The 15,815-nt window shown below is 39.6% G+C and overlaps 1 protein-coding gene across 2 annotated transcripts in view; it reads left to right on the top strand.

Moving 5' to 3' along the window:
* The window catches only part of GPR158 (G protein-coupled receptor 158), a 204,503-nt gene that overhangs the window by 112,513 nt on the left and 76,175 nt on the right, over positions 1 to 15,815 (top strand). The window lies entirely within an intron of this gene.

Raw genomic sequence — 15,815 nt, 5'->3', positions numbered from 1 at the left:
TACTCTAGACAACCCTCATGCCAAGCAGGAGTGAAAGCTGGAAAACCTGAGCCCAGCATTAGCAGAAGCTGCAAGAGACTGAAAAACTCTCGGGAGATGGAAATGGATGAAATCCCATCAGAAAAGCTGATGGCATCTGATAGCACGGGTTTAATGACACTGAGGGATTAAAGGACTGAGGGTGCAATGGAGCCTGGGAAAAAGAGATTTTTTTTCCTCAGTAGTGGAAATGTTGAAGTTTTATTAGACTGCCCTGACAGGGTGATCTTGCTGAATACTGCAGCTGGGGAGATGTTGAGGCTTCTTCAGTGTAAGAGAGGTAAAGGGAGACTGGATGAAAAACAAGTAACAGGCTCAGCTGAGTCTCTCAGCACTTTGGATGGACTAGATATGCATCCTAGCCATTGCAGAGCAGCGGATAAATGTGTAGGCTGCTCTCATTTCTTTGGTTTTCAAGAGGCTTTGCCAGACTGTGAAAGGATCTTGCAGATCAACTTGTAGCCCTACAGAATCAGATTTTCGTGGCTGTACACAGGGATGCAAAACATTCCCTAAGTTGAAGAACTAAGAAACAAATAAGGTCAAGGTGAACGCTAGCAAACATCCCTGTGTGCTGTGCCACTGTTATCGATTGGATAATGGAAACATTACTGCTAAAAACATATCCAAAAAGTATGATGCTAAGCTAATAAAAGTAGCTGGCTGGGCAAGGGCAGAAATCACTGATGCTAAAACAAATAACAAGAAGCTGAACAGTGATTTTGCAAGAAAAAGCATCAGCAAAATAGGAGAATTCATCTACATGAGCAGTGTTACATGAACCAATGGAGAGCTCAGACAGGGAGCGACCAGCTACAGTATTGATTACATGCAGGGTAAGGGTAGCAAAGCTATACAGCACGGTTTCTTTTCATAGAAAGAAACAGAATGTTTAAACAAATATGAAGAAAAAAAAGATATTTTTTTTTTATTTCAAAGTTAACATGGGATTTCAGGGGGTAAAGATCTACCAGAGCCTTAGAGAGGAAACCAGCTGCATTGTAAACAAGTTCTTAGAAAAGTACCAAACTGTGGATGGATATCACTTGCAAAGAACCTAAAAAGCTCATTGGTTATCAGGCTGCCTTTTCAAATAAATCCGAAAGAAGAGCTGAAAATAACTGACCTTTGCCTAGTGGCCATACCAACTCAAACATGGAGCTACCAGGTAGAATACAACTGCTGTGAGGAATTTTAAGTGCTCTTAAGAAATACTAACAACCACTATTGTCAAAGAGACTGGAGAAGCTGATCTCAGCCATAATGTGGAATTATGCTGAGGTAATTGCTACTTTGGTGACGAAGGAAAGATGGGAATGTGGTGCCAGCCTTGACTCACACTAGACCTATTCAGAAGAGGGTTTTTTTGCTGCAAGTTCTCATTCAGATCAATGCTAAAGGCTTCAGAGTAATTGCACTAAAGCCGAGCTACTTTCCCATCATCTTTCCTTGTCGTACACCGCGGTGCTGCCAACCTCTGAGCTGGCAGGAGAACCACCACGGGCAGGTGGGAGGAAGCCTTTGGGGGATCTGGTCTTTCTGTCTTCCTAATGTATCTGTAGCCAGCATCTCTGGATGTAAATCCAGCACGTGGAGGTAAACCTGACAGCAGCCAGCGCACTTAAAAAAGGTTGTTTTCAGCTCTGAAAAACAATGGAAAAACTGCTTAGCAGGGAGTCTTTAAAACAGCAGTTTAGAATTGTGTTGCCGTATGGCGTTACCAATGATGAAGGACGGTGACAGGGCCCATTGAAATTAAGGACTTTGCCTCATTCAGGACCATTTCCAATCACAAATCTTAGAACCTTGTAACTAAATGACCTTTTATTTTACTGGTCTTTCTCCCCTCCCTTCCCCTGGCCACCCCCATCCCCCCTTTTATGAACACTCAAGAACTGTTGGAAATACAGAAATGCAAATACTCTTAATGAGAGGAGAAAAATACATATCTGGAGCACTGATCAAGGAAAAAAACCCACAGTTAAAAAGACCACACGGCTAATCATCAACAAAAATAAATCATTTTACCTCTCTAGAGGGAACTGTGGAAAATAACAGCAGCTGACTTTTTTAATATGGTTTTTATTCTCTGTTGAATACAGATTTCCAGTGTTTGGAGTTCAATGTGGCTAAGACATTCTATGCCACCTCTTTATGATTTTTCCATTTAGTGTAAATACCTTTAAGTGTTCTGCTAAATATGATTTCAAAACTGTGGAGATAGTCACTAAACAATGCAATTTTAAACACTGCACAAAACTGCACATAGATGGAAAGGCAACATGCAAATTAATGCTGTAGTTCCCCTTTCTTACACTGAGAAATCAAGAATGTCTTTTCTCCCTTACTGCAGCCATGATAGGATGCAGTAATTCAGAGGGAGATAATCACAGGCTATTGATGTGTGATACATCTTTAAATATTAAAGCATGCTGGCTTTGCAACATACCTTTTTTGCTAATGTAAATCAGCCAATCCTTTCTTTTTTTTAACTCTGCAGTGGCATCTTGATGTGCTTGTGCCTAGATGCCTTTCATCTTTGGTGCACATTCTGCTTTTTTCTCCCTAGACACCAATTTCTGACATTTCAGCTGAAGTGGAAACTTGATAGAGGGAAGAGATCTTGCGCAGATGGAGCAGCTGCCTTTACATGCTGTGCTGGTGGGCATACCTGACAGTTCACTCAGCGCATACACATTCTGTGCAGTGCTTTATACACCCTTTCTGCATCGTATCCTAGAGTGAGAACCTGGTTTCTTATGATTTATCAGGGAAGTTTATTGTAGTCTTGAGGTGTGTGGCTTTAAAGATGTTGGCGATGTTGTTTTCAAAACTGTTGTTGTTTTTAGTGGAGTTCTCATTCCCTTTATACGTAAAACAGAACTCATAAGATGTCCTTTCCCATTTTTCTCTGAAGTTAAGATATGCCTTTAGGGATGCTGTACTTTTTTAACTCTCACATAAATAATTGCAGAGTGCCATATTGAAAAGATAAGAAGTGCAGGGGCTGTTAGCCTGCGCCAGCAGTTGAGAATCAGAGATGAGGCAGTGGCTGCTGGAGTTCCCAAAGACAGCAGGCATTGGTAGGCATGGCTACAGTGCTGCTGTTGCCCTGAGTTTGTTGTGTTTGTTGTGGCATTCGCTCCATAAGCCCGTAAGTTCCATAAGAAGGTTTTACCATCTGTACGTATTTGCGTTCTACTACGTGGCGTAGGTGAATTAAGTACTTGCGAATAGAAAAATAAACCTAGTTCCACTATAGACACTTTAGGCCTATGGAAAGACTGAAGTGTGAAGAAAATAAAGATCTAGATATAAAATATGTTGGTTGATTTCAGTCTCATGAAGGAGAGATAATGGGAGGAGCAGGGCAGTAGGAAGCACAAAAAGGCTATATACAGTGTTCCCGAGACAGGCTCTACCCCTAATAGGGTGTTAAAAATGACTTTGTCACTACTTAACAGTAGCTCTATGGATTCAACAGCTACAATCTTCTCTATATATCATTATATTAAGTCAACATTTGTTTCTACTTACTTACTACACAGCACCTTAGGGCCTATCTGGAAGACATACATGGTTTATCAGGGACTGCACTGACCTTGAAGCGATGTGAATCACCTGTGGACATGGTCGCTCCACTGTGGCATCGAGACCAATTCCTGGCCTTTACTCTTTTAAACTGAATGTCTTGCTGTTTAAGACCTTGCAGTCTATGAATCATTGTCTTCATTTGTTCCACCAATACTTCACAAAACTCTAGAATCTAGAGCCTTTCAGTGTAGGGTGCTGGCCAGGAAAATACCTGTCACCAGAGACAAAGTTGTAGTAGCCTTGAAAGCATATGTAAGTTTAATCGTATTACGCTATGATTTCACTTTTAAAATAAATTATGTAGAATGGCGGTAATCAAATCCTTGAATTCAGCATATATTTTCCAACAACGAGAACTATTACAGCATAGAATAATTTTTACAAAGCTCTTTCAGAGCTAGAAATTAAACTGAACAAACTGCAGAGATTTTTGGTTGGCTTTTACTCTGTCTTTGATACTTGCTGAGTCTTGTATTTGTGACCCCTGTAGGGAAGCTGAGTAGACCAATTGGTCTGTTACAGGAAAATAACCTTTCCCCACCGATTCTTTGATGCAGTAACTTCAGGACAGTTGCATTTACCTGAAGTTTCATTTGGGTTTGTGAATGGGCATTGACACATTTCCTGGGAAAGGACTTCCTCTCATGCCAGCGGAATAAGAGTGGCATTATTTATTTATCCTGCAATTTGTCTTGGAGCTGTGTGCTGCTGTGAACCTTCCTTGTACAATCAATAGCAGCAGCAAAGTCCCTGGTGGCTTGCACGAGGTCTTTGGCATGCCTCCCTTTCCAAGAGCAGACTTCTGTCTGAAGCAGGCCTTATTTTTTTGATTTAAAGCTCTAAGTGTAAGCTCAGACACAATTCACACACTATTCCAAGCGTGAGCCCAATTAGTGGTGGAGGGTCTTTTCAACCAGGAAGGCTTGGAGAATTTTGTAGTGACAGTTGTTTGCTTGATGAGCTCTTTGCGTCCAGGAAGAGTGTTTGGCCAATAGACAGGGCAAAGATTTGGCAACTGAAATGTGGTTTTTGTGGTAGCTGGGATTTGTGTTCCAGCGGGCCAGTGTCTGGACCCCGTTTTGATGCTGAAAACCAGTATAACTTAGGAGAAGCACATGAGAAGAAGATGAGAAAATATATTTTGTTAAAAAGTTTCATTCAAAGAGAAGGAAGAAATAGCTTAAATGAAGAAACTGGGAAAACAAACGACATTAGAAAAAATGTAGCCTGAGAACTTTCAAATAACAGAAATAAAACTGTTTTGGAAACCTTATTCTAGGAAAAGTCCTGCATTTTTTACAGTTTTTTTTATTTATTTATTGTTTAATTTAATGGTAGCATCCTCAGAGAAACTTTGTGCTGCTTTTTATGGGGTTTTTTGGCTGTATCATGTGATGGAAGCTGAACACAGATCATTCAGACTAAAGCATATGCCTGTTCTTCATTCTTTTTTTCATTTCTTTGGGCGAAAGTTGAAGGTTTATACCTCACAAGCAGCAGCCTTATGCTGTCAGCTTCTCTTCAGGAGTTTGTGCTGTGAACACAGTCAGATTGCTTTCTGCCTTCCCTGTCCCAAATGTGCCTCCCTCTGTCTGGAATGAAATCTTGACATTTTTCTCTGACATCTTCTCATCAATATCAATATAGCTGAAAAGAAACCTTGATCTCCTCCTGTTTCCCTCTAAGACATCCCCAGCTACTGCTTGCTTAGTTACTGTAGCAACCTGCTTGTTATCTAACTTAATTTTGGACTCTGGAGCTCACTTTGCCGCTGGCTATGTCTAAGCCTTACAGAACTCCTCCTGAGTTCCCTTTTAATACATGTTTTCTGCTGGTCCACAGACCTGAAATTCTTGTCTCGGCTTGTTACGTTGTGTCTTGACTACTGCAATGGCTTTTCAGCTAATGCAGGCATAACCTGCTCCCACCTATTCAAAATGGTGCTGCAAACAGTTTTGTGTCCCGCCACATTGTGTTGTCCTCATTGCATCTCCCTGTTGACGTCCTACATGAGCTATACCTCTTGGATTTTGAACTCCCCCATGAGCTTTTCTCTGTCTCCTCATGCCATCTCTTTGAAGCAGAAGTGTCAACACCAACCTCCATCATCCTCATCCTGTTATATTTTTCAAAAAACACCGCTTGGTTCCTTCATAGTTTCCTCATGCTTGGTAGAGGCTTTTTGAGAGCATCCCCTTCTCCATATCACGCCTTCAGATTCAAGCGTTGACAAAGGATGTGACTACAGGTGGGATGCTGATGGGCTGGGACTGCTGATGGCTTGTTAGGAGATGTGATGTTGCCTTGTTGTTCCTTTGTTCTTCCCATCTGTCCTTATCCTCCTCTTATCCCTTATCTTAAACTCTTACCTTTGTGGAGGGAGGACAGTTGTTTTTACTTTCTCCTTCAGCAGGATCTGCAATAACTTGAGGCTGACCTGGGGCTTTCAGCAATACAGTGGTAGGAAGAATAATTAAGTTATACATAGCAGTATTTCCTTCTAAGGCAAATGTGCTTTTTTTTCCATTACAGTCCATGATCTAAACTTAATGAGACATTACTTAGCAAAATAAATTCTGAAGAGCTGAAAAATCTCACCGTTTTGTGGATCACCGTTTATCAGATCCAATCATAAGCTGTTAGTTTGGAGCAGTTTAGCCACTTGGCTCTTGTAAAATAAAAGTGAGTAAAGTAAACTTTAGTTGGATTTAAAATATTCAGAATTAGGAGGTTTTGCTTGATTTGAAATTTGATCTTAATCTAGAGTTCATTTGCCTTCTCAGTCATGTGAATAATGAGATTTTATCATCTTTATCAGATTTATTCTAACCCTTCTCTTCTTACATCATTCTCAGTTTGTTTCCTCTGAGATATTACGAATCTTGAGCTTTGCAGTCAGGTTGGTTTTTTCTCCTGTAATTTATCGTAAACTATTTCTTTCTACATGATTGAACTACAATTTATAGAGACTGTTTTAGTGAGCTGTGGTATTATCTTCTGTGATAGGTGATGCCATGCTGAATAAAAAACCTGAAATTCAGTTCAGGTGTTCTGAAGCTATTTGTAAACTAAATCAGGGGAACGTGCTAACTCAGCCCCACCTCCAGCTTGTGAAATTTGAGTTTGTATTCCATCAGATTTTTTGTATATTCTGTTTGATCTCTTGCTGATTAAACAACTTTCAGTTTATTATTGCATCTTCCTTTCGTTGCATATAACCTAATGAAACAGTCCTTTAAGTGATCTAGAATTTTGATGATCATCATTTTACATATTCAGTTTTTAAATTAGCCGTAAGGATGTGAATAGACTGAAACTGAACTTAGGCATTATTTACCTCATTACTGATTTTTCTTCGTCTACATGTTCATCACTGTTTGGTGAGAACCAAGTATCTTGATCTAAGCAGTATGTCCCCAAGGAAGGAATCTCAATTCTTACAAGAAAAGACGTCCCTGGGACATTAACCATTTTCACTGTGTGGGTTCTTCACCAACAAATTCTGTTTTTTCAAGTATATCTGTCTTGTAGGTGGTGTAGTATGACTTATGTGTAGCAGGACCCATGTTTCATAATGCAGAACACCTTCTCTTCATCATGATATATCATAATGTGTTTCTTTACTTGTGTAAAAGAAAGGATCAAGGACCATGTGAGTTGAAAAATAAAGTATTTTGGGATTTCTTGGATCCCTGACATCTTGTGCGCTTTTAATTAAATTGATTTATGATTGACGGCTGCTTGACCTTTGCTTTTCCTGATTTTTTTCCAAGTAAAAAGTAAATTTAATAATTGCATTCTATTTGAGCTCAGCTATAACTTGTAATAGAAAAAAATGTGACCTTTCTGTAAGTATTCTTTAGCGGAAATGGAAAAACATGAGGATTATATTTATTTGTTTCAGGAATATTGCACAAAACCAGCAAATGCCAGAAAATTCTGACAATTTGCCAGTATCGCTTAAGTGGCAGCACGTAACTGTAGCCCTATCTTTGGAAAATTGGCCTTTGCTATGAAATTTACTGTATTTGCAACCCATATTCTATTAGGAGCCTATTATTCAAATAGAACAATTATCATTAAAAGTATTTGTCAGTGTGGTAAGAGGTTGAACAGGACATTGAATTTCTTCTTGACTATTTTACAAAAAAATTTCAAAAGAGGTACAGCCCTTTCTCCCTTGTAGTGAAGAGTGTTTCCTGCAGTTAGCTGGGAATGAGCTGGTTGAATTTGGTACATCAATCAACAACAATAAAATGGAAGCAGAGTCTGTTATGACATTTGAAATATCCTTCTTCCTGAGTAGCAGTCCTAGTCAGTCCCTGAATGTATTATCACAAAAATAAAAAAAAGATCACAGCACCATCCCAGGGTACCTAACTGAGGCTTCAGGAGACTCCTTCCAGTTGCTTTTGTGCTCATTCTTTAGTCCCTAGTAGTTCTTGTCCAGGTGTGACTGGTATTAAGGTAACCACCACAATGAAATGCTGCTCCACTTTTTTTCTGCTCTTTTTAATGTTGGTGGCTGTCTGGAAACTGGCAGGTCCAACTTCTGTCTCTTAACAGAGGAGCCAGACATCTTGCTTGCTGTAGCTCAACCTCAGGGTCAGAAAGAAAGATCTCTATATTCTGTTTCTTAAAGGTAAATTTAAAATGAAATCAAATTTCTGAAAATTAGCACTTTAGTTTTTCCACACAGCTTCTTCACTGAAAAAGTTAACAATTTGTCTGTAATTGGGAAAAGTTACATGGGATAAGAGGCAGGAAAAAGGTTCAATGGACTTTAGAAAAACAGTGTATGGAAATCAAGGCAAAAATATAGTCATACTGAAAAAAAAATTGTTTACTGGGAAGGCATATTTAGTAAGAAAAGGAACTGGTAATAAAACATTTCAACCAGTGCTACTTCAGACCAAATATTTTCAACTTGACAATATCTCCTCTCCCTTCTGTCATTTGATGGAAGAACCACCTGTACCAGGAAACTAGAATTTGAAACAGGAAGGGCATATAAGAGACAGATTTGGGAATACAATCCAATAACTTCTCATCACATCTGTGTCCTCATGTGTAGAGCAGAATGGATCTGCCAGACCTGTCCCACGAGGGTCACACCAGAGCTACTCCTGGGAGCACCAGAGAGCAAGCGCACCACCATCACATGTACCTTTAGCTAAGCTTTCTGTTTCACTTGTTTTGAGACAGTTTTGCACGGTAGTTTATCTGGTCACTTCAAATACATCAGCTTAGCACAGCAGAGCAAACCTGTTCTCTCTTTGCTTGGTTCCGTGCCATTCTGTCTTGTATCCATATGTGCCTTCTAACTGTACATTGAGTGGTAGGTATCTTTTACACTTTAATAAGTATGAATATGTTGTAGTCAAAGCTGAGATCAGAAACTAAATCTGTCTTCTCTTTTTTCTAATAATTTCTTGTAGCCCTCGTTTATCGGTAAGGCAAGCTCACATTCTGGGAGTAAGCCACCTTTGCAAAAGGAAAGGAAATTTTCTTTAAATCACAACCTCACTTTGTCATTCTTTATATTGTAAAAGTGGCAGAACTGTTCAACAAAAGTGAAAAAAAAATCAAAATATGCCAACCTTTTCCCCTCACTAGGTTTCCATGGTACCATGCTCATATAATACACAGTGACATGTGGCCCTGGAGAAATCTGAGACTTCCTGGACTGACACCAAGAGTCTACAGTTCTGTCGATTCAGTGATGCACAATGAAGCAGATATAGAATTACTTTAATTTTATTTTGGCTTTTCATTTCTTTTTTCTCCTCTCTGAAAATACTTCGACACTCACATCACTGACTTCATCTGATGACGTTCAGAAATTCAATGCTAATTAATGCTGCTTTATTTCCTGGATTGGTTAGGACCACAGAGAATTGAAATGCAATATCTTCTATGCTTGTTTATCCATCATTTTAGCTTCCTGTTTTGTTACACTTGATGCAACTTGGCCGACTACATTTTTTTAACTTCCCTCATGCAAATAATTGTTAAGCATTTATTTATGATCCTTTAGCTGTGCCCAAGAGGCACGTGTGTCTTTCCTTTCCTAATGTGATTTGCCACAGAAATGGTGTTACTTTCTGAGATGCAGGGATAAGGAATGACTGTTTATCTCAAAGGCTAATAGTGTGATCTCGATAGTATGGATAGACTGAAGACTGAGAAAATCCCAAGGCATAAAGCAGCCCTTCACAAACAACATCTTTTGCATGCTTGGTCAAGTACATGTCCTCCACTAAGGCAATTGGTAGGGGAAAACAGAAGGTAAGATGGGGGATACTTGGTCTGTGCTACCTAGGAACTCCACACAACCTCATTGGTTTCCCATGCAATCAATCTACAGTAAATCTCTAAATTGAGAGGTGGACTGGCAATAGCATGCATGGATGAATGGTTCCTTCCTACTATGGAGAAAGCCTCAGGAGCAAACCAAACAGTGCAGTGACACTGAAATCCTGCTTTTGAAGTGTTGTGACATGAACGTGATCTGACTTTACCTGACATCTGAGAGTTGGACTATGCGTGATTACTCCCCAGCTCTTGTAGTCACCATTTCAGTTTTTCTCCAGGAGCTGCCCTCTTGTTTTCATTAATTTCTTGATGAAGTAGCTGAAGGTAATTACACGAATAGAGAATTACATTTCATTTTTATCCTCCAGACATGTGCAGTTGCAGCTCCTTCGGATCCAAAACTGGAACCAGTATTCAGATAGATAAAAAACTCTGGCTGAAACAGAGTCTTGGAAGGAGATGGATGAGGAAGCACTATGAAAACAGCTTGCCTTGATAGCATCATCTTAACAAAAGCATATGTTGTATGTCTAAGTCTTTCTCTTATCCTGATCTTTTCATTAATCAAATGTCCTGACTAGCAGTCTGGCTGAAGAAGCTCCGGTGGAATCAGGCTGAATATGAGCTAACAGTGAGCTCTCACCCCAATCCAAGAAAACCAACAGGAAAATGGTGAGAAGACAAAAGAAAGCTGTTATTTCTCTGTACTCAGTGCCAGTGAGGCTACTCATGAAATGCTGGGTCCAGTTTTGAGCTCCGTGGTTCAAGGAGAGTGTAGAGAAACTGGGGAAAGTCCAGTGGATAACTACTAGTGAGGACTAGAGCCTACAACCTACTGTTAGAGCTTGAGGGAGGTGAGCTTGGATAGGATGGAAAGAGGACACCAAGGGGCAATCTAGTGGCAGCTTACTTGAAGGGTGGTTGCAAAGACAGATCCAAACTCTCCTTGGTAATGGCAAGTGATGGAAGTAACAAGGGACAAGTCTTCCAAGGGGAAGTCTACAAAGGCAGTTTCCGTGTAGCTGCTCCTGAACTTGTTTATAGACTGATCATGCTGCATCATGTAGCTTGATGTCATGTGCCATGACTCTGATCCTATACCCGGCTGCAGAGTTGCAATCAAATCCTGAATCTCACACAGAGGTGATAACTGACCTCTGAGCCAGTCGTGACCGTGAGTATTTTCTGATGTTGTGAATAGTTTTAATTTAACTTTGAATTAGTCACCTGGGCATGTTTAGTTTGGAGAAGAGGAGGCTGAGGGGAGACCTCATTGTCCTGTACAGCTCCCTGAAAGGAGGGTGTAGAGAGGTGGGGGTTGGCCTCTTCTCCCAAGGGAATAATGACAGGAGCAGAGGAAATGGTCTGAAGTTGGGGCAGGGGAGGTTTAGATTAGATATTGGGAAGAATGACTTTACTGAGAGGGTGGTCAGGCACTGGAACAGCCTGCCCAGGGAGGTGGTGGAGTCACCATCCCTGGAGGTATTTAAGAAATGTGTAGACATGGCACTTCAGGGCATGCTCTAGTGCCCAAGATCACTGGGCTGTGTCTGTTTGTGTGTGGGGTGTTTTTGTTGTTGTTTGGGGTTTTTTTGTGGTTGGACTTGATGATCTCAAAAGTCCCTTCCAACCATGAAGATTCTGTGATTCTGTGAAATGCAGAACAGTCAGTAGCATCTCACGACTGTTAGAGGTTACATCCCAGCTGAGAGGAGGAGTTGCTGTGAATATTTCCACTGTCTTCCTCCTTGATTTGGAGTGCCAGTCCAGTCTGTAGTGGCTGTATAACATGAGGGTATGTGCTCAGCTACGAGTCCTGTGCCACTGCCTAAGGCACACTAGCCTACCTGAACTCACTTTTTCCATAAACGCCTCTCAAAGTACAATCTATGAAGATGGAAGGCATTTTACTGCTCTAGCATCCTGTTTTTTCTGTGTAGGTGTAACATTACATACCCAGTGATTCAGAAGTTACCCAGCCAACCAAACAGGGACCTGTACGTCCTGTGTCCTCACACTGCACCATTATTTGCATTTGCTACCATGTACCTAAACTTAAATTGCATTTTGCTAGCTGGCCCTTTTGATAGCTTCCTGTGAAACACCTGATTGCAGTTCACTTGATTTTCTCTCATGGCTGACAACTTGCATCAGATTTGGTGGAATTGTCTTAGTGGACTTTATTGGTCATGGCAGAACTGAAGGATGGTAGCTACTCTGGCTCAGGATGAGGAGGATGGTAAACACTAGCACATGCCTGGTCTGGACCTTGAATGTGGTACATGACATACTATTTTAATTGCTTCCTTTTGGTTTGAGTCCAGTATTTCTGGATGGAAACTGGATTGAAGCTAATGCCTAGTTCGATCATTATTTTTCCTCCTTTGGCTTATCAATAATAATTATTATTAATCATTGTTATTAATATCAATAATTATTAATTATTTCAACCAAGATCTCAGTAATTTAAAAGCAAAGAAACCTAGAGGATGTGGAAAATGTATGGTAGAGGTAGCTAAGCTAAGTCTGAAAGTGAGTGTGAAGCTAGAAGCAAAATAAATTGCAATATCACGTAGGTGTCAGCAATATGTAACCATGAAGTGAGACAGGGAAAACCAGAAAGGACAGTTTTACTGACACAAATAAGTAAACATAGAAATAAAACCCCGAAAGGGAAATGAGCACACAGACGAAGCAGCAATAAACAAACTGTACATGAGATGAACAGCAAGAGAAATAAATAAGCAAAAACCAAAATAAATGCCAACAAGCAAGGCAGATGCAAAAAAACTGAACAGCTGTTAAAGAAAGAGAAAAAGAAATTGAGCAAATGTTACATGCAAGTGGGAGAAAATCCCACTGCATGGAATTTCAGGGCTATATCCTAAAATGCCCTGATTTCTTTGAATTCCATTGGAGAATTTTAATTGTGCAGACGGTATGGGTGGGCGCCAGTTGGTGGAGGCTTTGGGTTTTCATTTGTTTCCATTCTTTCATTTGTTTTCTTAAAAGAGCAAAGGCTTTTTTCCTGAGGCATGTGGGCATGTTCACTGCTGTGGATGTTGCAGATTCCCGAAAAGTCAAGCAATTCTGATGGTGCCCACAGCCGTGCCTTGGGGGACGGTATTTGCAAAGTCTGTACAGTGAAGGATCAACTTTTGGTGGAAAAACAGGTGCTCAGAGACTGATGGAAATTCTGTCAATCAAACATAAAATATCTTGAATAAATTAATTTTTTAATATCCTGGTTTAGATTTGGTTTTCCCCTCCAGCTATTTCCTATTACTAAAGCCTCAGTGCCGGATGAAGACTTTTCTTCCTGGACCTTATCTCTTGGGCTATAATGGGGGTTGTTAGATGAAAAAAGTCACATATATGTATTTTAAATCAATGTATGTGATTTTTCTAAACCAAAAGCTTTCATGTTACTTTTTTTTTGTTATTGAAATATCTCCTTTTCTTTGCAGTTGAGCAAATTAACAATTAGAGTTTCAAAAAAGTAGTTTGGGAGAATTCTGATGCTTCCATTTCCATCCCATTTTTTATTTTTCTCTGCACTTAAACAAAAAGGGTTCTTTGATCGTACTATTTCTTATTTGAAGTTTTGGGCTTCTCTTCATATTCATGGATGGCCACAAAGTCTGCTCTATTTGCTGAAGAATCCTATTAGAAAGAGCTGTGGTATCTGTAAATGTTGGGTTAAAGCCCCTATTCTCCAGATATCAAAGGCTGAGAAAAAAGCACAGTCAAAACCTGGATTCAAGCTCATTTTGAATTCCAGTGTTGCTCTGTAAGCCACACTTCTTTTAGGGAAGGAGACAGAAGTGCACAGACAGAATTCACAGGGAATGGTTCCTACCAGAACACAGGTGAGAAGAAAACGTGGGTTAATTCATTGTTTTGAAAGAAGAGCTGGAAATGCTGAAGTTCTTTGCCCCTGATGGAAGTTATCTTGTGATTATGCTGCCCAGAAAAAATTCCACTAATTTCACTGTAATTCGATGAGAAAAGACGGATCAGAATGCGAGAGACTGGTTTAGAAACGGATGTTCAGACAGAAGCTGTTTGAAGACCAGCTTTTTTAGATCATTTCCATCTTCCCTGTATGATACGCATTTCAGCAACTTTCTTGGCCACTCTGTCATATACAGATGCATTGTACAAAATGAGAAGAAAAAGCTTCTTCAGTGGTGTGAGTATTTATGGATCATGAGAGACGTGAATTCACTGACCTCTGCCATGTCTTGTATGACGTTGGGCAAGGCAAGCCCTCTGCGTTAATTCCCAATGAGTAAAGTACCATGGTCTTACAAAGATGTTGTGAAGAAATACTCTATGAAAACATGTGGAGCTCCCAGCTACGGCAGAGTCAGGGCCACGTAAGGAATCTTGTAGATATGGTCCTATAGTGCTTCTTAAAAACTTACATTATGGTGCTGGAAACTTTATATCACGAAGTGTGAAATCTGTGTTATCGGAGGCAGATTTTAACCTTTTTTAACCTTTTCTTTTTCATCTGCTGCACACAAGATTTATGTCTCGCTTAGGCTAAATTTATGTGTTCATTAGAAATGTGAACTAACTTATACTGCCATTTATAGTTTGTAAAAATATTTGCACTTTCTATTATACATTTCAAAGCAGTGTGCATGATCCACAGCTTAGAACGTTTAAGCTATAAAATAATTGGAAGTCTAGTCACTTCTTAATTAAAATAACCTGGAATTATTCCATTTAATGACTTCATAACTGGCATCTAAACTTTTGCTTCTAGCTTTTTGGTGTTAGAACAGAACAGAAAGCAATCTGCAGAAAGCAATCTTGGAAAGTTGTCTGTATGGGTTGATTTTTATAGTACCTTTTGAAAAAGTTGAACCCATCTGAATACAGAAACATGGGTAGATAAACAATTTTATTACAGCCGCCATAACAGATATCATCATCCCTCCAGGTCTTTTTTTGTTTTGTAGGGGTGCTTACAGCAAATGAGCGTCTCACAAATACAGAATCAATGTGTTTTGGGTAATTTTTTGACTGTTGATATATGGATGCTTTGTGAGTGTCTCTCTGTAGCATCCTTCTATAGGAAGTGAGAGCAGGGCTGTTACAGGGGGAAATGCAGTACAGGAGTGCTGGACCATCTTTACGTTGCAGGCTCGTGGATGAGGTTGCCCATCTATCCAAGTAACAGAAATAAATTATATGAAGTACTGACTCAGTTGAATTTGATATGTCATTGAACAATGGGATAACTTGAGCCTAAAAACCATAACACTGGTGTTTCACATACCATTTTCCCAGCTTTTTGCATTTGGGATTGTGTTTATGCAATAGAGAAAAAAAAAATTAATTAATTTGGGTTCTTGAAACAAATGTGCCTTGCATTGTGGGAACACAGTGTAAATATAAGCTGCACTTGTGTGCTGATGTTCAAGTTTCAGCAGTTGCTAAGGCAGGCATTACATTCTATTCTGAAGGATAATTACAGTATTTTAGGTACTTGCTGGTGGTTTGTTTTGCTTTGCTTTTTAAAAAACATTTCTTCTAAGTGTATCAGTTCCATGAAAATTTTGCTGGAAAATTTTGCAGTTTCAGGGTGCAATTTTAGAGAGAGGTAACAGAACGGTTTTGCAATCCTTAATATAGAACTTTTAATATGAAAGTCTAAGGTTAAGATCCACAAGGAAAAGTGAAAGAATTGCAACAGTCTAGAGAAGAGGAGCCATAATAATGATTCTCAAATACATGAAAAATTCTGGCCAAAAAATAAGGAAATAAGGTGTGCTGCCAAGATTTTCCTAGGAAAATCTTGCAGTGGTTGAACCAAATAACCACCATTATTATCTTAAGACCAGTGGAAAACAATT

Source organism: Calidris pugnax, unplaced genomic scaffold (assembly GCF_001431845.1).
Source record: "Calidris pugnax isolate Ruff unplaced genomic scaffold, ASM143184v1 scaffold19, whole genome shotgun sequence".
Lineage (NCBI taxonomy): Eukaryota > Metazoa > Chordata > Aves > Charadriiformes > Scolopacidae > Calidris > Calidris pugnax.
This window is presented reverse-complemented; position numbering and strand designations above follow the sequence as displayed.